The sequence below is a fragment of the Sylvia atricapilla genome, chromosome 5 (genome assembly GCF_009819655.1).
Source record: "Sylvia atricapilla isolate bSylAtr1 chromosome 5, bSylAtr1.pri, whole genome shotgun sequence".
In the NCBI taxonomy this organism is placed as follows: domain Eukaryota; kingdom Metazoa; phylum Chordata; class Aves; order Passeriformes; family Sylviidae; genus Sylvia; species Sylvia atricapilla.
Genome location: NC_089144.1, coordinates 42,561,940 through 42,585,519, shown reverse-complemented (window position 1 = coordinate 42,585,519; position 23,580 = coordinate 42,561,940). Strand labels below are relative to the sequence as shown.

General features: G+C 42.1%; 1 protein-coding gene across 4 annotated transcripts in view; it reads left to right on the top strand.

Moving 5' to 3' along the window:
* Positions 1–643: 643 nt before the first annotated feature.
* ATP2B1 (ATPase plasma membrane Ca2+ transporting 1) overlaps positions 644–23,580 on the top strand; it is a 61,110-nt gene continuing 38,173 nt past the window's right edge. For 2 of the 4 annotated variants that reach the window (XM_066319262.1, XM_066319263.1), the window contains exon 1: positions 646–745. The gene's annotated coding sequence lies outside the window, so the exon portion shown is untranslated. Of the gene's footprint in view, positions 746–23,580 lie in introns of all 4 variants that reach the window. The other 2 variants (XM_066319260.1, XM_066319261.1) reach the window with 2 other exon arrangements.

Genomic DNA, 23,580 nt, shown 5'->3' with positions numbered 1-23,580 from the left:
CCCCTCCCTCGTGGGACCGCGGCCTCTCCCGCCGCCGGGGGATCCCCGCCCCTCCGAGGCGGCCCGCGTCCCCGCTGGCGGCGCAGCGCGACCCGCGGGCGGAGGGAGGCGACACGACGGCCCGCCTCGCCCCGCCCCCGCCCCGCCCCGCGGGAGCCGCTCGTGGCAAAGTCACCGACCCCCGAAGCCCGCCGGGCTCCATCAAACGCCGCGGCCCCGCCCGCCGACGTCATGGAAACAAGCGCGTCAGCCTCCCTCCCGCCAGTGGCGGCGGCGGCGGGCGGGCACAGGCGCGGGGCTCCGCCTCCGCGGGCGCCGTGCCTACCGGGGCCCCGCCTCCGCCTCCCCCATTGAAGACTCCGCACGTCGAGACCCCCCTTCCTCGGCCGAGCGAGGGGCCCCGTCACGTGGCCCGCACTCCGCAGGCGGCGAGGGAGGCGGCGGGGACCGGCGGCCGCGGCGCCGGGAGAGGAGGGGGCGGCTGGCGCGGGCAAGTGAGTGACCGCGGCGGGCGGGCGGAGGCGGGAGGCGGGCGGATCGCGGCGCTCCGCTCCGCCCCGCCCCGCCCCGCCCTGCCCGGTGGCGCCCGGCTCCTGTAGCGGTTGCTCTGCGGCGCAGGGGCTCGGCGGCGCGCTCGGCGCTGCCCGGTGCGTGCGGGGGAAAGGAGGCGGGCGGGCCCCGGGGAGCGGCGGCGGCGGCGACGGTGGGAGCTCCCGCGAGGAGGGCGAATCGCTGATTCCTGCCGGTGAGGCGACGGGGGCGGGGTGGGCGGTCCGCACCCCCCTCCCTCCCTCCTTCCTTCTCCTCCCCCGGCTCTCCCCGCGCCGGTGCCCCCTCCCTCCCTCCTTCCCTCCCCAATTCGGTCGCTGCTTCACCCCCCCGCCCCCTCTCCCGCCCTCCTCTCGCGGCCGCAGGGCGGGGGCGGCGCGGCGGGGCCGACTGGTCGTGGGCAGGGCGGGGAGCGCGGGGACCTTGTGCGCTCGGCGAGCGAACGAGCGGGCGGCGTCAGGTTCACGGGCGCCTCGTCCTGGCCCCCGGCTGGCGGCCGTGTCGGCCCCACGGCGCAGAGGTAAGCGCGGCTGCGGCTCGGGGCGGTTCTCCTCCCGGTTAGCCGACCGGGGCGGGCAACAGCGTGGCGGCAGGTGCAGCGTCGCTCCGCTCACGCCTCGGGGCTGCGAGCCGTGGCCGGGCTCGCTCGGTGCGGCGGCGCGGCCGGAGGGACCGGGTGCCGCGCTCCCGGGCTTTCGCCGGTTCTCCCCGCAGGTAACAGGAGCGTGCACCTGGCCGCCGCCGTGTTAGCCGGGACACGGCGTGACCTTGAGGGCAGTAGATGCGGGGCTGAGCCGCCGCGGGAGCGCACCGCCACACCGTCGGGGACCCCGCGGCCGGACACGGCCGGCACGCCACGGCCCAGCAAGCTCCCGGCGGGCGGGCGCGCACACGCCGTGGATTAAGGTGGTGCTCAGCCCCCGCCGCCCGCCGGGTTAAGTAGCCGGGATTAGCCCTCTGCGGCAGCACGACACCGACATCCCGGGCACTTCGCCGCCCCGCGGGGGCTGAGAGCCCGGCACCCGCGCAGCCTCCCCCGCCGCCTCCCTACCTCCCTCGCCCGCCCGCCGCGCCCCCAGGGCGGTGTTTTTGGCCGCGGCTGAGTCGTACGCAGCTTTCCGTCGGAGCGGACGGGCTGTTTTGATTTATCGATGCCTGGCCGGGCTGCTCATCGACCGACGCGGACGAGGAAGGGATGCGGCACCACTTCGGGTGCCGGGAGAGCGAAGCCCTCGCGGGCGTTTCGCCGCATGTGAGCCTGTCCCCGCTCGGGGCCGCTCCGCGGTGGGAAGCGCCTCTCAGAGCGGTGTCATCCTCGTCCCAGCGGTGCATGTAACCTTTGGCTGTCGCACCACGTGAGTTTGGGAGCGGGCTGGAGCCTCCGCCGGGGATGGCTGGCCGCTGCCGAGCGCGGGAGGCAGCGCTCGCAGTGGGGCGGAGTGGGGTGGGTGTCCCCGCCGCCGTCTGCCCTGGCTTCCTGCCGAGCCCCATGGTCAGTCGGTAAAGGCTGAAGTCGGAAGGGCTTAGGATTTCGAGAGAGAGATCTCATGAAAGGCGGTCTGTGGTCCGCGGGAGCGTTTCCTTTAGAGCGCCCGTGCGAGTGGTGTTCACGAGGGGCAGGAAGGGGCTCAGCCTGAGGCCGGGGAAGTGTTTTAAGAAACGGAGAGCCGTGGTTGAGTCTGTCCCAGGGTTCGTAGCCTGAGGGACAGCGTATTAGTTCAGCTGTAACAGGCGTTTATGTAGTGCTGTGCATGATCCATACTGCACAGAAATATTTTTTACATTTGACTTTTTAAACTGTAGCGGCTGGTGACGACAGACATGAACAGTAACAAAATTCCGCGTCGTTTTAAGATTCACACTGCAGAAATCCTTAAATACCCGTTCTACGTGGCATTTGTAAATTTGTAACTTTAGTTGGTGAGGCTTTCTTCTCAAGGTCTGTTCAGAAGGAGCTGGTGATTGTACATTAATGCAGTGTCTGAAACGTTCTCATTCAGAGAACGTTTGCGGGTATCTCGCCTCCCAGTGCTTGAGAGGTGACTGGGTAGGTGACTATTCAAACCATCTCCCTTCTTTTTTGTCAAGTTCCAAGCCCACTGTAGTTGTGAAATATCTTCCATCATTAGTGGTTGCCATTGTTGACTTCCTGGAGAGTGAAGTGAGTGTGAATTTGGGAAACCACCCCCTGTAGAAAGGCTGCTACATCTCTTAAACATTCCTGGGTCCAAATGAATTTGGGTTAAAATAATGCGTTTAAGTGCTTGGAAAGGTGTTGGCTAGACAACTTGCCAATTCCTTAGTTCATGATACTGTGCGTTCAGAAGGTGGTATCTGTAGCTATAGCCAGGGCTACCTTTTTTCAGCTGTTTGTTGGCGCTTTTCAAGGATTTCTTCCAAACATCACAAATCGTGAATTCCCATAGAAGTAAACTTGTGTATCTTTAAACTATTGGCTCTTCTGGCAGGCATAGCTTCCAATGTACTTTAATACTTATGGCATAATGAATGGAAACTCTCGGTGTCAGTGGAAAAAGTGGTCACTGAATTCAGTGAGGAAAAAAACTCATACACTTCAATGTGAAATTTTCGGTCTGAAGAGCATCGTTGTGTGGTTCGGTTTATTGCTGCTCCTACTGATGATTATGGTAACCGACCCAGGCTGAGTTAGCTGAAGGAAACATGGATCCTGTTTCGTACAGATACTTGCAGGTTTTCCTAATCAATGTTTCTATGTCAGTGCTAAATTGCAACATTATTACTTCTGTCCACTCAAAGAAAAACGCATGGAAAGCCATGTGTATTATTAAAACGATACAAGTCGAAACTAATTCTAAAGGGAATGAATTTTGGATGTGCTATTTGTAAGCACACATACTGTGACTTCTGCATATTAAGCAAATGTTTTTGGGAACTTAAAGCAGAAAACAAGACTTCTGTCCCATTAGCATTGACTAAACTGTGTATTACTTTCTTGCACAAAGTTGCATTATCTACAGGTAATATACCAGGAAAGGATCCCCATTCATGTAATACATATTCGGCTAATAATCTGGGGATAATCCTGCGAATTAAAATCCACTGTAGTCTAAAAAGTAGAGTAATTTAGAAAGTCACTCTTTTGTGGACCACAATATAGAGAACTTCTGTCAGCTGTTAAAATTGTGAACCTCTAAACTGTGTTGTAGAAAGCTTCAAAGGAAATTGAGAGGCTTGAAAGTGCCCTGTAGCAAAGTCACGAATGTCTAGTAATTACTACTATTACCTTTATTTTAAACTGTTTGAATTTATTTGGAAAGAAGAATGTGATAAATGAGAGGTAATCATGAGATGATACTAAGAAGGAAGAAACATAGGGTCCATCTGCAAAAGCCACCTCTAAAACAGGTACTTTGGAATAATTAACTTCACCAATATTTAAGATTTTTGAGCTGGGAACTTGCTACTAACTGACAAGTTCATAATGAACCTGCAAAACAATCAATAACATGCCATAGCAAGCAAGTCTCCCTTGACATGAGCGTGGACAAGATAACCTAAAGTATCTTCGAACTCGAATTTCTTCCATTAAGGTAGACTAAATATTAATGGCGTTCTTTACCACTGAAATGTGACCTCAGTAATGTGTTTCAGTGTTTGAACTCTTTATTTTTATATATGTTATCTTTTTTTTCAAAGGGAAAATAATACTAGTGCAAAAAGGGATTCGTGTTTTATTGAAAGGTGAAGTCAGGTTTCAGGTAACAAAATTTAATGCAGAATAGCAAATAGCTATGATTAGTCTCAGGCATTTTAAAGTAAATATCTTTTGACAAATAAGGAGGACTGCTTGAATTTAGAAGAGATCTCTGTTACAGAAATGCATGCACACTTTATTACAAAAGGATCAATAAAACTGCAGTAATAAATTTGTATTCTCTAGTATTTTCTACTTGTCTTAAAATAAGTAATAATAAGACTTGTTAAAAGTTGCAGTTAAGGAGATAAGGATCTTTCTCTATAGAGAATTTTAATTAAAAACTAGATAAAATCTAGGAATCTGCAGAATTGTATTCAAAAAGCTAGGATTGGCTCTGCCTACTGGCTTCCTAGAGTGTGTGCAATGGTCTCAAGCAGGCTTTTTTTTTTTTTTTTTTTTTTTTCTTTTTTATTCAAACCTGTTAAATTTTCTCTGAAGACATTTTTATTTCTTTTTGCAAAGTTTAACAAATTGAAGAACCAGGGAGGCAGGAGAGACAAGGTGATACTGTTGATGGTTTGAAAAAGAGAAGTGAACCTGTGATGCTTTATGTAGAGGATGAATATTTCTCACAAGCATTAAGATTTATTAATTTAATTCAAAATAACTTGCCTTTATAAAGATTGGATTCCTTCACTTTTCAACACCTGATGTTTGTCTTCTCCTAACTTAGGCTTCAGTTAGCTGAAAAGACCATATTCATTAACTGAACAGCAGAGTGATGAAAAAGTAGGTAAGAATTTTTTGTTTGTGAAGCCCTCCAAACATCTGTTAACACGTGTAAAAAATTAAAATGTGTTCAGCAGTTTCACACAAAAGATGTAAGCAACGATAACAAGCAGTCTAGAAGGAGGATTTCCAGGAGGTGACATGTACAATGAAATCAACAGGCAAAATATTCGACTAACCCATCTTGGAACAGTTGCATTTACTCACACAGAATGTCATTTCTGCACAAACACATGGTATTGTCCAGTTTGTCTTTTATTTTTAAATTATCAGGCTTTCAAATACAGTTAATTAAAATGAATTTCTAGTTTTCATGACAGATTTCACTTGATATGAGCAGTGTCTTTGAAGGATCTGTCTGTTCAAGCTATTGATATTCCAGTAAACGTTATTAAAATTATTTCTGCTGCCACTTATAAATCTTACTCTAACTGACAGATGACAGCAAGAGGTGTTATTAGTTTAATTTTGGTGAATTGCAAAGTAGGTATGAGGCTTTCTCCCGGTGCTTTTTCAAAGGTCTTGTGGGAGAAGAAATTTAAGAAAAATGTAGGAGGCATTTAAAAAAGAAATCAAAACTAGATGTGAAAATAAAATATAACTTATTTTTTTGTCCAGTAAGAGATAATATGTAATTGCTATTAAAAACCAGATAAATAACATCTGCTTTGTCTTTAAAGAGGAGTGGACTGAGAAAATCTATTCCTCCTTACTGGTGTCTGCAACTGTACTGTACCGTTAAAGAGTACACAGATGTATTTTGAGGATTACATTTGGTAAACTTTGGTGCTGGCCACTAAGTCTAGCTGGTTCTGCCACTTACTGCATGACCAGTCTCAGCACTAGGGGTAGCCCTGGCTTCTTGTTGGCTATAATCTGATGCTGCTTTGTAGAATAGATTTAGGTAAGTTTCTGCATGGCTTCGTATTTACAGTGGACTTCAGTGGTTTGCATGTCTCTCTCCTTTTTTTTTTTTTTAATATATATAGTGTATGAGCTGGATGTTGCCTTAATTCCCAGTGAGCACAGGAAACACCATGTTCTTAAAACACACTTCTGGGAGCCTATCACTTGTAATCTGCTACCCTTACTTGTGCCCTTATATTCACAGAAAGATAAGGTAGCAGCAGGGAAAACAACACTATTGCTTTCTCACCACTTGGTGTACAGTGTCTGGTCAGAGGAGGCCCAGGATGTACCAAATTCTGCATAGTTGATAGCAACAAACCCCAACTCAAGGCAGGAAAGATGATTCAGCCCACTCTGCTTTAAGCAGCTTCTGGGATGTGCGCCCCAAGGGTTATAGTGGTGTGCTCTTTTTCTGCTTATGTCTTCATTAAAACTTTAATATTAAATTTTAATATTTTTGAATCAAAGATGAACTTAATCACCTTTACATTCCATACAGCAGTGAAAGAAAAATCAAGTGCTCCTTGCTGGAGCGTTACAAATGTGCCCTTATGTAAAAATCACATAACATTTTTTGTGCTTGTTATTTGACCAGTGACTGGTAGCTTGTCTGTATGGCTTTTTCAGGATTGCCTCTGTTGTCTCTGCAAATACAAGGATGTGTTGCTTGCGGTGTGTATTTGGGCTTCCATCTAGATTTTAAGTAAAACAACCGGTGATTCCATAGTGGGAGAGGAGGAAGAGTCACTAGCTGTGTTTGATGGAGTTTTTGCACTGTAGAAAGAAATAACCATTGTGCTATGGTCTGTATTGAAATAAGGAACTTAGGCCACTAGCAATAAAGAAGTCTTGTAACTACAGCACACTTTTTAGGACACTACAAATATTCTTTTTAAAAAGTTGAAGGTGGTCACAGTGACTCTCCAAAAGCTTGGGAAACATTTGGTTTTGTGCAGTAGGTGTTTTGAGAGATAAGACTCTTTTAAGTCCCCATCAAAAGATTTGTTAGTCACTTCTGTTGAAGTTTGATGCTTTTTTAATATTCCAAAGTTTTGCCAGACTTTTATGATGACCTTCTAAAGCTGCTTGTTGATCAGCATAGTCCAAGAGACTAAGGACAGAGAGAGCATCATTTGTAATTGCCTATTTGTCTTGTGACTGTGAGTGCAAAGTTTCATGGGCTGGCTGAGGTGGCCTCATGGCTACTTTCATTTCCATCCTAGGCTATCTGCAATAATTCTCCCCTCCTTTGTGCCATTTCTGCCACTTTAAATCTGCTCAGTGTACCACTAGATGCTTCGTTACAAAATCTCTGTGCCCAAGTTGGTCTCTCCAATGTGAGAAGTGAGGCTCACATGTGGGAAGTAACACGGATCTTTGGATTGGTGGATGGGAATGTTCCTCCTTGTGCAGTTGTCACGTGAAACCATTCCCTGGAGAGCGTTAACCTTTTCACATGGGAGAACTTGAAGTTATTGTTTTGACAGTAGATGGGAAAGTGGTTTGAGTGCCAGTTTTCAACTAACGGTGTTTCATAAAACTATATTTGGGTTAAAAAACAAGGACTATATGCCTAGGTGGTTTCTGATACTACAGTGGAGGAAAAGAAATTGTGCTTGTTGTGTTGAGCATCCAGATTTGCTTTCTGATGTTTTTACACAGAGAAGACTGAGTAGATAGTAACAATAAATGGATAGAAAACGTGGAAGGTATGATTAGCCCTTAGGCTGTTTAAGAAAGGGTGGTATATTTGAATCTCTTCTGGTTATTTAGATCTAGTAGATAGTAGATCAGGATCCTAATATCTGTATTGAACAAGAGTTTTTTCACTTTCATCCAGGTGCTACTGCTATCAGTGTTAATACTGCACTTCAAATTGCTTTACATTGCTTGGATCTGCCAATTTTTCTTCACTTGGGAATGAAGCTGGTACAGAACTTCATGAAGCCTATGGAACATAGTGCAAATCAATACTTAAATTAGAGCAGTGTCTATCAGCCTCACTCAGCTGAGACTGTATGAAACATGAAATGATTTAAACTGGCTGTCGGGGTCTGCACCAGATGGCTTTCAAATATGCATGGTTGAGACTGACAGCTGGAGAGAGTAGGGAAGGTGCTTTGCCACTGTTAGCACAACTGCTTTACTTCTACTTTATTAATAACACAAATCATTTCAGCTTGTGTTCACCTACTTCTGTTCAAATCCATGTAGTTAACATTGACAGTGATTTTTCGTATTCTGCAATGAGCTTGCTTTGCATAGTGAAACATCTTGACATCTTCAGAGAGTCTGTTTTCAGATGCATTTTGATAATAGGTAGATCTTGTGGTGGCTGCAGATCTAAGGATTTGTTCCTAAACTAGAGCTGTATTTCTAAAGTGATTTGAAAGAGATTTGGGAATAAAAGACTAAATTCTCTGGGATTTGAGAAAAGCATGGTCTCTTTTTCTGAATTTGTGTGTACATGTGTTGTTTACTGGTAGTGGAGGCACTTACAGTGGAGTTATCCTTCCCACAGAGTCACTCTCTCTGCAATGCATACCAGGTTATAGGAACCTTTTAAAAGAACTTTGGTAAAAATCCGCACATCCAAAATTAAATACCAGCATATGAAGTGTGGTGCATGCTAGGTCTTGCTCGTGAGTGAATAATTTGTGTATGGCTTGCTTTTTTTCTTGTTGATCCTGGTGTTACCTGGCACTGGAGAGCAGCTCCTCAAACCATATTAGCAGAATGGTTTAGAAAAAGTTGTCTTGGTCGTGTGAAGTCTGACACCTAAAACTGTGTTGTGCTACCTTCTAACACAGGAAATTGGTTTACCAGATGGAAAAATACAGGGGATGTATGCTTGAGGGGAGTACTTAATATTTTCTGGGAAGATAGTTGTAACATTCTTGATAGATGAACTTCTCATTCCAAAACTTGAACGCTGAATTTGCGTAGGCTCAAAGCTTTATATTTGCCTTCTATTGATAGTCAAATATAAGGCTACAGAAATTAATATAGAGAATAAGGTTTTATATATAATCCTGGGCAAAATGCTTTGAACTGGACAAAGTTAATACATGTTGCTTTTAAAGCAGCGATTGTAAAAACAGGCCAATTTCAAGCTCCTTATAGGCCCCTCCTGAGCATTACTGAGCTGACAAAGTAAAAACACTTCTGATGGGCTTTCCTCTTCACTGTCACAGTTGGCAGTAGCTGAAAATGGTGACGTGGTTGTAGGCTACTGCATGGCCTAGATTCCTGGAGTGAGGGTGAACAGGAGAGCTGAGGCTGGCTGGCACCTGTACCCTACTGTGAGGAGGAGGATGCCTGTAGGAAAGGTCATGGTCACCCTGCAAGACAGAGAGCCTGAGCCAGCTGCAGGACTCTCCTGTGCTGCAAGGACTGGCCCGTGCTGGGCAGCATGAGCAAGTGTGCAACCAGTGGGTTTTGCCTTAAGTTGTGCTTTTGAGGCCACATCCAAAAATGGTGCTTTGTTTTGCACCTCTCCTGACAGTCGATGCGGGGCTGTCCTGCGGGGTGTGGGGAGAAGTAGAGGGAGGTGGCTTTGCTTCACCTGGAAAAGGGAAGGCTGAAGAGGGACCCTGGTGATGGTCTGTAGTGGAGCCTTGCAGGGCAGGTGCAGCTAGCCTCACCTTTTTCCCAGGATGAGAGTGGGGGTGTGGAGAAGAGCTTCCATGATTGACTTGAGCTGGTGAGGCCTGTGCCGGCTGGAAGGGGCAGTCCCTGTCACTGTGTGACCTTCAGGAGGAACCGCAGGTGTTGCTGCTGTCATCCTTGTCACCGGCTCTCATCTAGGGCTGTCCCCTGACCTTGAGGTCAGGTGAGCGGCGGTGCTGGCGCAGGGCTGTACCTTCTGGCAGTATCACAGGCTTGGGTAGTCCTAAACTAACTGTGAAGCCACATCCTTCCTCTTGCTCTGACATGGTAGTGCAGCTGCTTGATATGCGAGTTCAGCCCAGCCGACTGTGCTTAACTTTGGCAGAGCAATCCTGGCCACTTACATAAGCGTCTTAAAAAACTGAAACTAGTCACTCTGGGCTGCTTCTGTTGCTCAAGCGACACAAGCACATCCAAGATGAGATTCATGTGACTATTTTAGATCATGTCCTAGGTGCCTAAATTTAATATTTTGATATATATGTTTTAATTTTTCCATTGCCTATTTACAAGAAACACCTGAAGTGCTTACCTTAAAGGTGGGTGTTCTGGTTTGGTCAGGTGAATCTTGCATATGATGGAAGGAATGTAAAATTTTAACCCGTGAAATGTGCACTGGCTTCAGAACTTGAGATAGACCCTTCACGGGGTGAAAACAGGTGATGGGGAAGAGCACAATTTCAGCACTGACTTTTAAAAAAGCTCTTGCATCTGCTGCATGCTGTCTATTACCAATTATTGAAGTACTAAATCTTGGGGAGTGATTAATGTTAGAAACAGTAGTTGTTCAGCTGTGTACTAAATGGAAGGGTTTCAGGTTTAAAACTGAGATAAGAAGCCTCCGTCGATTCTTAAAGGCATCTGTAGTAATTCTAAAGTATAAAATTCTGTGGAAATTTCTGTAGAAACTTCACCAAGAGGAAGTGCTCATGTTTCAAGGGGCTTTTCAGCCCTTTCCACCACACCCTACTTACTTTATATAAATGGATCATGTGTCTTAACTTGCTGATTAGAAGCCTAATGTCAGCCTCTCAAATGAAAAGTGTGTTAGAAACATGGTTAGTTGTGAGCTTAGCAAGGCTCCAGTTGCCGGATGAATTAGAATTTGTGGTATATTTCCTGTGAATATGGTTTCATATTTGCTTCACTCAAGCAGGTTCAGTGTAGTTCCTTGCTGTATTTTGAGCTGGCACTGGCATTGGATTATCTGTGTGGCAAGTCTGGTTAGATAACCATTCCGCTTGGAAAGAAAAGCATTTTTACTGTCTGCATTAGCTTTTCGTGTATACCTGCAGGAACTTCACTGTTGTCGCAAGAGACTGCAATGACTTAGGAAAGGAGGGGATGATCAGAGTGGTTGGTATGCATCCTGGTACTTGATCATTACCGTGCTTGTGATGGAAGAAGCATGGCTTTCCTTGCTGTGGTTTGCTCTGCATAGAATGTATTGAGCAGCCTAGCTGGAGTCTTGGGAACCACACAGGCACAGCACAGGAATGGAGAGCGCTGCAGGAGCTCTGAGTTTCAGCAGCAAAACTGTGAGGTGGCTTTTTTGCATGATAGGGGTAAAACTTTTTAGTCAGCTATAAAATATTGTTTAAGCTCTGTATGATGGGATCCAGTTCAGCCCACTCTGACTTACTAATTGTGTGAATCTGCCACGTGAAAACAAAGCTGAGAAGTGAACACCACTTTCATGTTGATGGGAAGAAGAAACAGCCATCTAATTTGCTGAAGGTTGGTTCTTCTATTTTTAAAACCTGAAACAAGTGAAGGCTAAATTATGTAGCTACAGGCACATTCTTCTTTGGGAGGTAGTGATCAAAATCAAATTATTTGAGCTGTCAAAGCCTTTTAAAGTTCATGTGAAGTTTAAAATGATGGAAATTTTTCTTTGGAAGGAGGAGTGTTTTGCTGTTCTTCTCAAGGAAACTTTGAGACAAAGGCATTTATTGCACTTGTATGAGTTTCTCATATACAAACTTCTAAATAGTGAAATTTAGAAATAGCCACCCCAAAAAATTATTTGATAAATGCTTAAGATTGGAAAAAATTTTATTTTTTATATGAGCTTTGCCTCATACCAACAAGTTAAGAAATGTGGACTTTATTTAAGAAAAAAAATAAAAATCCAGTCAGTTTTGGAGATTAAAAAATGTGGGTGCCCATTTGTGGAGTTTTTGCCTTTTGGGAAGGTATTTTGTCTCATGTTGGCCTAGAGTTTTGGGTTCACCTCCATGAGATGGCAACAAGCTATCAATCTGTCTGCTCAAAGCCAATTTCCCTTTCCAAACTGTTTCCACAGCCGCCACTGTGTCAACACCGTTCAGTCATAATTGTCAACTCCAAAGCAGGCTGATCAATGGAAATGCTAAATAAAGCAGCAGAGCTCTTGGCTCAGAGGCTGTGTAAAGCCAGATTTGCCAGGAGCTGTGTGGGTCTGTGAATATCAGCAGAAAAGTTTGCTGTTTGTAACCTTCCAGTCCAACACTTGTATGTGACATCCTGGCTCCTTTTCTTAAGGCTGTCTTGAACTCTTGAGTTTTTCAGCTTGTCCTCCAGTTGAAGTTATTTTCTTAGAAATGGCCAATTACAAGGGTCTAGTTTTTCAGAAACTGAGGAACAGCAGAATCCCTAGGAATAAAAACTTGAATTGCAGCTATATGATGGTTTTGGTTGTTGAGGTTGTTGTTTGTTTGTTTGGGTTCTTGTTTGTGTTATTTACATGTATGAAGCATTAGACCTTATGGTACTTGTTATTACTGTTAAGAGTTGCTCCTGCCATTCGTCATGTATGAGACTTTTAAGACGTGACAGCTGGTTGAGGATCAGAAACAAAACACCAACTCTACTGCCCACTTACATACATGTCTATGAAAGACCGAGGAAGTTCCTGGCATGCTTTAAACTAAGTGCATTAGATTTGCAGGCACAGCTCTTTTAGTGCTTTCTTACAAGGTATCTTTTTCACAGCTGATAAGTAAAATGATGTCTGTACTCCCTCTGCTGGCTCTGCAAAAGTAGCTTTCGTGACTTTTAATAGCTGAGTAGCACCTCTTACAAATATGCCTGTGTGTAATTCTGAGTTTAAGAACAATTTAATGAATAGAAGAGGGATTTTCCTGAAAAATGGGTCAACAAATAGTTGCTGAAAGCTAATCAGGTGTCTCAGATGCTATCTCTTGCTATAATGGTAAACACCGGTGTTGTATATACCTTTGTAATTGTAGTCTGATCTGTTTTTGTGTATCAACAATTGGATGGGGCTATCCATTAAAATGCTTGTACATCTAGTTATACATCTAAGCTCTACTTTTATAGATATTGTGTTCTATATGTACATAAGGAGATATGATTAGAAGCCTCACATGGGGGAAGAAAATGTAACTATTTCTATAGAGTGCCAAATACCTTTATTTGCTTATTCTGAGGCTACTTGTTTCTTTCTATGTGAAGAGATAATCAATATAAAAATTGCCAGCCAGAATGGAAGAAATTTGGGCTTGAACAAAGTCTTGGTATATATAGATATTATGAACATAATCAAAACAATTGTACTTGGAAATCAATTGACATCTTTACATGCCAATGTAGTTAGTTCTGTTATCTTGTTTTCTGGAATTATTATTCTATTACACTACTGCTCTGGATGTTTTTAGTTTGTGGAATTTGGTGGCAGTTTAACAGTTTCAGAGAACTAAAAGTGTAACCCTCCCTAATATTCTGGTCACTAGCCAGATAAGTGGAATAATAAACCAGACAGACTTTTTGCAATTTGCCAATTCAAAACATGTCTGAACAGGAATCTTTGAGCCTTGTGATGTGGAATCTGGCTCCTGGTTGTGATGTCTGAGGAGATTTTCTGGATTTTTGACCCTGCAAGATGCATTTCCTGGAAAACAGACTTTTGTCCTGACACTTGATTTGTATAATTCATAACTGTCAAAATTCCAGAACAGTAAAACTACTGTGCAAACTCAATTAAGAATTCAGTGCAGCCACTGTAGTTCCTTCTGTTGAATTTCTCTTTGTGTGTACCTGTGGCTGTCTGCAAATATCTTCAGGCTTTGCTCTATTGGGAAGGGACTGTTTAGCTGCAAAAAACCGGACAGTTGCCCAGGCCTTCACAGAGGTTAGAACAAGTCATCTTCTCACAGCAAGTGAGTTTGGTAGTTCCCTCTATCAAACATGCTGCTCTTCCCCTGCTACTGTGAATTAAGTTCTTGAAGTTTATCCCTGTGACTTGGCTTATGATCAGAATTCAGAGCTTTACTGCCATGCTCAATATATATATATATTTTTAATGTTCAAAGTTCTATTTTAAGGATCATGTAAGTTGACAAGCAAATCAAAACTTGGGGACCTCCATAATATAGGCCATTAAATTTAGCTTAGCAATGTCTGCCTTCAACCCTGGTCTTGTCAAACAAGAACAATAGAGAATTCTCCATGCACAGGGAAGTGCATTGATTTTTTAGTAATATCTAATAATAGGTTTCAGAAATCTCCAAAATAAGGAGTGAGAGAATCCTGGTCTTAAAATATCCTAAAATAGTATAATAGCTTGGTTTAGGCTTCCTGTGGGCAATTTTGCTATGATGTAATTGCTTAAATACTTGAAAATATTTGCTCTGTGAAAAATACTTTGTGACAGCTGATGGCTTATTTCAATAATAATTGCTCAACAACAAGGTAATGTTTTACTGACTAGCTACTTTTTTTCAGTTTTAAGGAAGAAAGCTGTCTTGAAAGCTGTTTAGCTTAATTATGTGCCTGAAGCATCACACATCAAACTAGATTGTGACTTTGACAGACAGCTGTGTAACTGCCTAAAATTGTTTGTTCTTTTACACTTAGTTTGATTCTGGATTCTGACTGTATATTCTTTGATCACATTGCTGACTTCCTATAACTATTCTCAACTGTTCAAATACCAACAAAATTAATTATACCACCACCACCCCAAAGTCACCCTTCCCCCCAAAAAACCCCCAAACAAACCAGCCTCTTCCCTAATTTCATGTTGTAATGGTTAGAGCAGATTTCAAAGGCAATGGATACATGTGCAAAAATCTGACTCCTGTAGCAGGGGTATGACACACTAAGTAGCAACTTGCTCTTAGTAATCTAGAGCAAGCTGCTAGCTACTGGTAACAAGTCTGAGTGCAACATGCAAAGCTACGTATAAACTTTCAGTATAATGCATGGAAGTTTTTCAGAGGGTGAACTGGGAACAATGTTTATAAACTGGGCTGCTACATCTGAATTATCATGAAGATGATTTACGAGTCCACTGGTATAAATTTTTGTCTCTTTCAAAACATCTCTTTCCTTGAGAAAAGAAGAAAATTGAAAACAAATGTTGTAAAATAATGAAAATAAAATCAAACGAAGGCATTAATAGGTTAGAGACCATTGTAGAACTTGGCTGTGAATCTGCTTGTCATGGTGTACAGACTTGAATTCCTGTGCAACTTAAGCCAAATTAGTAACAACTTTGAAATGAAGTGTATAATTGGTTTTCACTGTGTAGAACTTTTTATTAAGTTTCATTTCATCTTCCTTACCCGCGTTCTCCTTACCTCAGGTCTGAAAGTGTGAATAACAAGTCTGCTACTTGTTACTAGCAGATTTCATACTTGCACCAGTTTTTTATAAGACTTGCCTACATCAAGTAGGTTTTTTGTTGTTGTTGTTTTGAAAGGCTACTAAAAAAAGGCTTAATTATAGAAGTTTTCAGATGGCTTCTTTCTATATATTTCCCTTGACAAGCTAATTAAAATTAATCACCCTTAATGGGACTGAAAAGCAGGTTTTTGGAGAACAGTCCTGTTACAGCTGCTTCCTAGTAATCTCTGTTCTCTTCTCCAAATGTTGTGTTAAATCCTTCAAGCTTAAAGGGTCTATTAAAAATGCTGAGGAACCAGGTGATAGCATCCTTTGAGGAAAACAGGGATACAGGAGTTTGCTTAGTAAAGTGGAGCAATAGGAACAAAGAAGGAATCTCCCGAAATTACCTTCAGAAAGATAAGCCCCTAACTGTGAGAGTTTGGGTAATTCGTGTTTATATTTTTTTCATGATGCTGTGTAACTTTTTGTTTGTTTCACGATACTTGATCTTCCCAGTCACTTCTCTCCACTGGGGAAACAGGCATTTCACTAAGTATTACTAGCTTCATCCTAGAGGAAGCTCTTGTCTTCCTTACTCTGCTTTACCTGCATAAGAGAAATTTGTGAGTTGTAGGGTTTAGATTAAAAATATAGTTGGCTTCTGACTCAACACAAGTTGGTCTGTGAGCCCCTACTCAGCTGTATAGTGAAAGAGCCGAGGTGTGATACAGTCAGACGTGCGATCGTGCTGGTCCTCTGAGGAAGCCATGAGCTGAACATACAAATCTTGGTTATTTAAGGAGTTTGTGCCATCAGCAGTGATAACATATACAAATTCAGCAAGATGCTTGAAGTTTGTCACTTGAGTGGAGAAGCTGATACTGCCTTTCCCAATTCCCTTTCTTCAGAGATACTGTATGCTTTTGGTATCACTAGAGACAGAATAATTGCTACAGTTGCACAGTTACAATGTGCCACTATAAAACCAACACTTGTAGGAAGTAGCTTTGTGTAGAAGGAACAAAATATGTCTGACTTTGGTGAGTCAGAATGATGACCTGTAGTCCTTGTGGGTGGGTAGGCTCTTGGCCCTGAGGGTCAGCTGCAGCTGAACGGTGAGCATTTAGCTGCGCCAAATGCATTAGGCTCTCAATCAGATACCATCTTTTGGAAGGACTAATATTAAGCTTGTTAAACTAGCAAGTGCTACTGAGGATTCAGAGCTGCCTCATCAGAAGGCTTGACACCTCACTGTGTATGCCAAAGGTAGTTATGCTCCAGGCATGTGAGTGCCTGCGGGTTTGCCACTTCAGTTCTCTAGCCTTGTGTTTTCATAGGGCAGGGGAGTGAAGGGAATCTAACAGCTGATCCTCAGCACTGAGTACGTTTGGCTGGTTGCAGTGCAGTTCTTCAAGGCATGGCCTTTCCCTACCTGGGGGATTTTACCCAGAGCTAAATTAGATGCCTAGTTCCCTCATAATTTGAATGATTGCGGATTAGACTGGAAGCAGAGCTGTCTGCAAAGTGCATTAGGACCCACTGATGCTAGTGAAGACTTAAAGCCTTTGGTTTAAGGGAAACTGGATAAGGGATTTCCTTTACTGTGTGGCATAGGACTTAAAAATATTATCATGGAGCATGGCTTTATTTGCATTTTTCCCTAATTGCTTTATTTTTTCTAATTGATTAATCAAGCACTGATGTCTTTGTAATCTCAGAAATCTAAAGAGTTATGCACAATAAAGTTCTTCACAACTGAGAGTGAGGCTGTGATTATTGACTGCATGTAACCAGTTTGTATAGCCTACCAAAACTGAGAAATTAATTAAATTTACTAAATTTGCTTGAGCCGTTATCTGACAGTTAGGTGAATTTGCTGTTCAGTCTAAACAAACAGTGTCTGCCTTTCACTGAACAGTGATGTACCATGCTATTTGTTTAGTGGCACATCACTTGACTTGCATCCTAGGTTTGCTCAACCCACTACAACTTGAAATAAGAGATGGAAGAGGAACATTTCCTTGAAGGGATATTTAATGTTATCTTAAAGATTGCAGCCATATAGTTCCATGATAAAAATGCTTCTAGCAGCAGCTGAACGTGTATCTTGTCCCTTAAGCTGGCATATCTACATTGCCTGTATGACTTCTACAAATAAATGAGCCCCTCCTGGTGTCTTGTGGGAAAACTTGTTCAAACAGTAGAAAGGCTGCTGTTTAAATTCTTTCACTGAGGTGGGGAAGATCCTTTTTAGATTACAGCTTTCTGCATCACATAACTACAAGTAACCCTCTCACAGATGTAGAGCCATGAAATGCATGCCTACCATCACAGCTAATGGGAGAGTGGAGGCTTGGCAACATGGCATGGTGCTTTCTTTCTCCTTGGATCCTGGAGGGGCAGGTTTCATGGCTTGGAAAAGAATTGTTTTTAAAGATCATAGAAGTACATGGAGAAAGCCAGAGCAGTGAAAAGAAGAAAAAAGCATTAGTAAAGAAGTGCCAAAATCATTTGGAGTTCTGTATATCTCGAGAGATGAACTAAAAGCAGGACCCAAACCGAAATCCCCTCTCTCAGTGGCTGAGGTGCTGTAAAGAAGAGTAGAAAAAGGACACAAGAAGTAGTGTATGTTCTGGGCCCGGGGTTGCCTGTGTGGCTGTTGCAACAGCAGACCTCCCATACTCTGTTACTTCATTAATGCAGTTGGCAGAGTTGATGGCTTTTCCCATTGCAAAAGGATAAGGGTGGCAGGTGTAAGTTGCAGTGTTGTTAGTGTCAAATAATGAGAGCTGCTTCAGGACCTCTGTGAGTGTGGGAGTGTTACACCGTGTCACTGTAGCACAGCCGTACCTTTGGTCACCTGAGGATGTGACAGACTTGCTGCTTTGTTAGTTACAAAATGCTGTGATGGGAATCTCAGCTTTGTGCATTCTGTCTACCAATACTGCTTATATATTCCCTGTGTTAAAGAAACAAACTTCTGAGAGAAGTATTTATTATATTGGGTAGTGGACATGGGACTGTCATGTGTGTTCTGATCACAGAGCAGTTACCATCATTCTGAAGACAGGTAACAATAGCTATATTGCAGTAACGCTTCAATGTGTGTAAAACAATCCCAGACCAGCAACCAAACCTGCATAAATGAGAAAGTTTGGAGTAGCCAGAAGTGTGTGACAGTGCAGGCAGCATGACAACCTAGCCTTTAAGTGTGTGTCAGACTTCAGAGAGATGGAAAAGTATTATCATGAGGAAAGACTGGTTTTGAAGCCAGATCTGTCCCTGAAGGATAAAGCAATATATAGCCTTACTAAATTGTAAAATATGTCAGATAATACCCTGAGGTGAAACCTACTGAACATGCTTCTTACACTGTACCAGATTGTGGAGGCCCAGTAAAATGGATTAGTGAGCTAAGCTCTAAAAAACTTATCAAAAAGAGCTAAAGGTAGGACCAGTGTAATTGTAATAAAGAACTTTCCAAGAGATTTCACTCTTGTATTTTTGCAAAGCTGTACACTGGATTCTCAATTTCAAATATTGAGGTGAAAAAACCCAAAACCTTAAAAACCAATCAAACAAAAAAAAAAAACCCAACAAAACAAACAAACAAAAAAAACCCCCCAAAACCAAAAAAACCCCACAAACAAAAAGGACTCCTGAACCTCTTGCCATAACAGCAGGAGCAGCAAAGTTGTGAAGTATTTCTCAAAGTGCTGCTCAAGTATGGACTTATTATGGTATTCTCATTAAAAAACCCTCTGTCTCCTTAGGAAGAGAAGATGACAAATGTAATTGCAATTTTTGAAAGGGATTTTCTCAGAATGACTCTTTTAGCCAGTTTATTTGGTGTATTTCTGGCAGGCAGGGATTAATTACATTCAGGGGCATATTTTGAAAGCATAGCTTTCAAAATATAAATATCTGAAGAAGTAAGGCTCTTTGAGGGCTTAAGAATAGGGGTATACTGTGGTCTGGTACTCCCAGAAGGCTTGTGAAAAATCTGAAGATGAAGATTCTCAGACTGGCTTGTTAACAGGCCAAGAGGGAAACTTCTTAAAATTTGGCCACAAGAGGACAAAACATATATTCTATTTAGCGCCATAGTGTGGGCTCACTGAGATGGATGATCAGACCTGAGGCTTTAGTTTTATATTGCTTACATTCCAGATTCTTGCTTGGTTGGAATGGTGATTTTGAGGATTATAAATAGATCCTTTACCACATTAATATCATGATCTGTATATTACCTGTATGGTTTAATGAGCATATAGTGCCATATTCTGTGGCACTGTTTATACATAGTAGTAAGGTAGTCCAAAATAGCAATAAAAGCCTTAAAACTTTTAACTGAAATAAGTTAATTCTACTACTCTAATAGAAAGGAATTGGTTATATACAGAATGACTTTATGGAAGTAATTAGGCTTAATATCATAGGCATAAATATTTCCTAGTAGCTTTAAGACTAATTTTAAATTTCTTTTGAAGTTTTCTCAATACAAGAAAAATCAGGTAAGAATGGACTTTTGGCTTTTGCCTGAAGGCTCATAAATCTAAATTAGCTTTTTGCATTTCTTTGATGTCATGATGCATGATCATAGTCAAAAGCCTCCTGCTCTGCATAAATGGATACTAGTATAAAAGAATACTTTCTGAAAGGAAAAAAAAAAATTGCAGAGTGTTCAAATCAGGATGAAATGGTAAATATAAGTTCTGTGAAAAAAAGGTGAGAAGATTTCTCAAGACCAGTAGGAATAACTGATGAAGTCAGCTGCTGGTTTGATGACATTGTCAGAACTGACCAGCTGGATGCATTGCTCTGAGCTTTAAATGCAACAAGTGACTGAAATCCAGGGATTCAACTCCATCTCTGTTGGATGAAAATTGGCACCATCTCACTTTACCTTTACTTGAAACTTAGTTGCATATAGTGATGTCATATGCCTCATTTGACACACACCTGTCAGGGTTTGTGACCAGAACACATTTTGCAGTTTGGGAATGCCAGTAAACTCTGTTGTAATCTTATGATGCATAACTTTAGAGAGTTGATATGCTACCACTCTATCTTTTTTTAAGTAAATTTAGCTTTGTCTTGTCATTTTTGTCTGTATGGTTTTGACATATTGATGAGAAAAGTGTGGAAAGTTGTTCATGAACCTGGTAATATAGGTATTTGTTAATGGCTGACTTTACGACATTTTTTTAAAAAAAGGACATTTAGGTTTATATATTTAGCTATTATTAATATGACAGATCTGTTAAAAGAACTTCATTTACAGCACAATTTTCCTAAACTCTGCAGGATTAAGAGACTTGAAATCCTCAGTTATCTTATTTAGGACTCAGTGGATCTGAAGGAAAGGAAAATATTGATGGGCTTTGGGCAAACTTTTTTTTTTTTTTTTTTTTTTTTTTTTTTTTTTTTTTTTTTTTTTTGCATTTTAAACACCAGCAGATTTGCCTTCAGCTATCAGCTCCCTTGGTCCAAATTTTGGCAGCTTCACTCACCTCAAGTTAGATGAGGAAGCTGACACACACAGTAAATGCATTATAGATAATTGAACACACTCAAAATTCTGGATGAGACAGAAAAAGCTTTTTTTTTTTTTTTTTTTTTTTTTCCCCCCACTGGAATTATACTCTTAAACTGGAGTAACCTTATATTGCAAACAGTGCTCTTGAATGTAGTCTGTAGTGTCATCACAGAGCAGAAAGTAGATGAGCCTAGGAAAAGGAAGTAAAGAGAAAGAAGCTTCAGGGTCTGTGGGTGGAGAAGAGGGAAGCTGCCTGAATGTTGATCAGAGCTGTGAACTGCAGAGAGGTGTTTAAAGTGGTTTAAAACTTGACGGTTTTGCATGGTTTTGTCTTAAGTGTTTGTCGTCTTGTGGACAAGCCAGCAATGTAATATGAAGTAGGTGACTATGAAAGTCTAGTGTTTCAAACACGTGAAACACTTGATGCTTTCTTTAATGATTATTGATCACAGTGGTTTTGTCCTCTGGGATATTCCAGTATGTCTCAAAGTCTGATGTTCCTTGAAATTGGTCATAGATTTTTCTGAAGCCTTTCTTGTTGTATCAGACTGACTGTTTTTGGATCAGTAGTATCTATTTGATTACCTCTATTTGGTTACATAATGATTAGTTTAAACCCTTGATAAAATAGTTTCCTACCCAGACTGTTCTATACAGCACTTTCTGATCCAGTTTCTTAAACCAGGTGTCACTTCAGCTGGAGCTGAGTTATTTTGTGAGTGGGGAGAGGCCATGCCTTGGACAAGGCAGGGCAATGAAAGCCTGTGCAGATGGTTGATGGCATAACAAAATGTCTGCTTGCTTGCTGGGCTTCTGGCAGAGGCTGTGGACCAAGCTGCTTTGTAAGAGCAGCTTATGTCCTTCATGCCATAATAACTCACCTTCAAGACTTGTACAATTTTTCCTTGCTGCTACCAAAATAGGAGGAAAATGATTGCAGAACCTGTGTGTGAACACTGTTAATTTGTACTACTAGCAAACTGACTTTAGACTACTGAAATTTTTATTTGTTTGCTATCATTTCAATAAGAAAAAAAAATTGGTGTTTTAAAGGAAAGAAACCACCAATGGATGAAATGGTTTCTACAAGTGTCAATCACAGTAGGCAGCACAAATTCCTTAGATTAAGTGCCATAAATCACAGAATCGCAGAATAATTTGGGTTGGAAAGGACCTTTAAATGTCATCTTGTCCAACCTCCCTGCCCACAAGCAGGGACAATACCAGTGTTTAGATCCAATGCAGAATCTAGGCCAGTTTTTATTTCAGATAGGTAAGTACATCTGATTCCCAGGAGATTAAGCTTCAGAATTAAATCAGATTTCTCTTTGAAAACTAAGCAAAAGTCATGACCTTTGATGAATTTACCATTTATAGCACACAGGCTGTAATAACTGAAACTTGTCATTACAACACTGTTGGGCATATTAAAGGCTGAAGATTATATGCTAAAAACTTCCTTTGTGCCCTTTGCCCCTTAGTTCTTCTGTCTGCTTGTACTTCTCTCTTCATAAACCAGGCTGAGATGTTTGCTCTAAAACAATAGCATGACACTGAAATTATGTAGCTCCTATTTGCTCAGTTAGGCACATTTTAACTTACAGAAGAGAGACTTCTAAATGCATACTGTTCTGTATTAACATTTTGCTTCATCAGCACTCATTCATATTCCTTGTGAAACAGCTGGTGAGTTTCTGTAGCCTGTCAAGTAGGTGGGAGGATCTGTCTCTTACATTAAGAAGTTTGACCCTTCAGAGCACAAGACCTCAGTCAATTTCAGTGTGATTTCCAGGTTATTTTCTCAGTTACAGTTACTTTTCATTGTAATAATACTCCATTATAATATTGCAGACAACTTCCCATTTCTCTTCCCCTAATGTTATGTAATGGCTTGAAGCTGTGGATCACACCCAAACTCAAGTATGCAAAAGCATATATATTTTCAGTATCTTTGTAACTGTAAGCAGGTTAAAAGGCATGACAGCTGAAACATATGGGGACAGTTTTTATCACCACAGCTTCTTGGTATGCAGATCTGTCTGGTATTCATTGAACTAATTAGATTAAACAAAGGCTTTCCTGAGATAATCACTTTGCAAGCCCTTTCCTATATTACAGGGCCCAGTTTTAGTGTGTTGCTGAAGGTCAAATGCTACCAGCTAATGCTCAGTATCTGAATGCATACTGTATAAATGTATAAGTTAAATTAAATGACACAAGATTTATAACTGGTGAAGCTTTGACTCTTGAGGTATGAGTGTGCTTAAGTGTTTTACTATTGATTAAGAAAACTGTGTTTCCTTGTAGGTTAGTAAAACAAGTCTTAATTGTAAATGTAATCATAGGAAAAGCTTGGATAGAAGTCAAAGGTATGCTAGGTCCCGTGCATCTGAGCAATAGGAATTGGGCCACCACAGGAAATCTTAAAAAAATATGTTGCAGCTTCTAATTTGGTCAGCACAGAATGTTCTGGTAGTACCAAATACACAAGTAATCTATAGTTTCTTACTGCTTTGGTAATTGTCTCTACATGTAGACTTCTGTTTGGAGCTTTTCTTTTCTCCAGTCCAACTACAGAAGCTTATGACATTGAACTTTTAACACCGGTAAAGTTGTCTAACTTCTGTTTAATGGGTTATGGGTTTGAACTAGTGTCTTTGTCTGGTAACAAAACACAGTCCCTTAGCAATAAATAGTAATTTGATTTGGGTAAGGAAGTTACTCAAAAGTAGCTACAATGATATGATGTGTCAGTGAGGGTACTACAGCCAAAGAGCAGCAAGGTCTTCTCAAAGGGATTTACATAAGTATCTGAATCCTACCTGTGAGAGTATGT